The sequence below is a fragment of the Acipenser ruthenus genome, unplaced genomic scaffold (genome assembly GCF_902713425.1).
Source record: "Acipenser ruthenus unplaced genomic scaffold, fAciRut3.2 maternal haplotype, whole genome shotgun sequence".
Taxonomy (NCBI): domain Eukaryota; kingdom Metazoa; phylum Chordata; class Actinopteri; order Acipenseriformes; family Acipenseridae; genus Acipenser; species Acipenser ruthenus.
The window spans coordinates 70,001-72,500 of record NW_026708135.1 but is presented as its reverse complement, the minus strand read 5'-3'; positions in this window follow the sequence as shown (position 1 = coordinate 72,500).

Sequence of the window (2,500 nt, the reverse complement as noted above, 5' to 3'; positions counted from 1 at the left end):
TGGTCATGTAGCTCAATGGTGACTCTGGTCATGTAGCTCAATTTTGACTATGGTCAGGGCGGCAGTGTGGAGTAGTGGTTAGGTCTCGGGACTCTTGACTAGAAGGTCGTGGGTTCAATCCCAGGTGGGGGACATTGCTGCTGTACCCTTGAGCAAGGTACTTTACCTAGATTGCTCCAGTAAAAATCCAACTGTATAAATGGGTAATTGTATGTAGAAAAATAATATAATTGTATGTAAAAATAATGTGATATCTTGTAACAATTGTAAGTCGTCCTGGATAAGGGTGTCTGCTAAGAAATACAGTGGCTCTCAAAAGTATTCACCCCCCTTGGACTTTTCCACATTTCATTGTGTTACAACATGGAATCAAAATGGATTTAATTGGGAGTTTTTGCCACTGATCAACACAAGAAAAGTCCATAATGTCAAAGTGAAAAATAAAATCTACAACTTGTTCTAAATTAATTACAAATATAAAACAGAAAATAATTGATTGCATAAGTATTCACCCCCTTTGCTATGACACACCTAAATAAGCTCTGGTGCAACCAATTGTCTTTAGAAGTCACATAATTAGTTGAATGGAGTCCACCTGTGTGCAATTAAGGTGTTTCACATGATTTCAGGTTAAATACACCTGTCTCTGGGAGGTCCCACAGTTGGTTAGTACATTTCCTAACAAAAACTACATCATGAAGATGAAGGAACATTCAAAGCAAATCCGGAATAAGGTTCTTCAAAAGCACCAATCAGGGGTAGGATATAAGAACATTTCCAAGGCATTGAATATCCTCTCAGAGCACAGTAAAGTCCATTATTAAGAAATGGAGAGAATATGGCACAACTGTGAATCTGTCTAGAACAGGCCGTCCTCAAAAACGGAGTATCCGGGCGTATAGGGCACTAGTCAGGGAGGCCACCAAGAGGCCTATGGCAACTCTAAAGGAGTTACAGTGTTCCACGGCTGAGCTGGGAGACACTGTGCATATGGCAACAATAGCCCGGGTGCTTCACAAAACTGGCCTTTATGGGAGAGTGGCAAAAAGAAAAGAACTCGCATCAAATCTCGGCTAGAGTTTCCCAGAAGGCATGTGGGAGACTCTGAGACCAAGTGGAAGAAGATTCTATGGTCTGATGAGACCAGAATAGAGCTTTTTGGCCACAACGCTAAGCGCTATGTTTGGCGCAAGCCTAACACCGTACATCATCCTGAGAACACCATCCCTACCGTGAAGCATGGTGGTGGCAGCATCATGCTATGGGGATGCTTCTCTGCGTCAGGGCCTGGAAAACTCGTGAAGATAGAGGGCAAAATGGATGCGGCAAAGTACAGAGAAATCCTGAAGGAAAACCTGCTGAAGTCTGCAATAGACCTGGGACTTGGAGAAGATTCATCTTCCAGCAGGACAATGACCCCAAACATACAGCCAAAGGCACACTGGAGTGGCTTAAAAACAAAAAGGTCAATGTCCTGGAGTGGCCCAGTCAAAGCCCGGACCTCAATCCAATTGAGAATATGTGGAAAGAGTTGAAAATTGCTGTTCACCAAAGGTCCCCATCCAACTTGACGGAGCTTGAGCAATTTTGCAAAGAAGAATGGGCAAAAATAGCAGTGTCCAGATGTGCAAAGCTGGTAGAGACTTATCCAAATAGACTCATGGCTGTAATTGCTGCCAAAGGTGCCTCTACCAAATATTGACTCAAGGGGGTGAATACTTATGCAATCAATTATTTTCTGTTTTGTATTTGTAATTAATCTGTGGAGAAGATCTTCCCTGTTTTTCAACATTTACTTTTCAAAACGAACATTTGTCATTCAAAAGTCCAACAGCATAATGCAAGGAGAATGGCTAATTCATTAGGAACAGTCATGTTGAAGACAGTACCAGTTTCAAATGATTAAAAAATGGGAAACTGTTTGAGAAAAGAAATATATAAAATAGTTTATTTAAAAATATTTAATATATACACATTTTTTTAAGAAATACTGTTCCAATGGTCATTTCAAATGTGCTGCGAGTTTAAAATCGTCTGGAAATTAAACACTGATGCCTTTTTTAATTGTATTGTTTTTGAAAAAAGTTGAAAGGCTGGGAGAATCTTCTGTGGAGAAGATCTTCCCTCCCTTTCAACATTAATTCTCAAACTGAATGCAGTAGGGATTCAAGGAAATGCATGCACATGGATTAGGGAGTGGTTAACATGTAGAAAACAGAAAGTACTAAATAGAGGAGAAACCTCAAAATGTAGTGAGGTAGCCAGGGGTGTACCTCAGGGATCACTATTAGGTCCTCTGCTATTCCTAATCTACATTCATGATTTAGATTCTGGTATAGTAAGCAAGCTTGTTAAATTTGCAGACGACACAAAAATAGGAGTGGCGGCAAACACTGTTGTAGCAGCAAAGGTCATTCAAAATGATCTAGACAGCATTCAGAACTTGGCAGACACGTGGCAAATTACATTTTAATAGAGAGAAGTGTAACGTATTGCACAC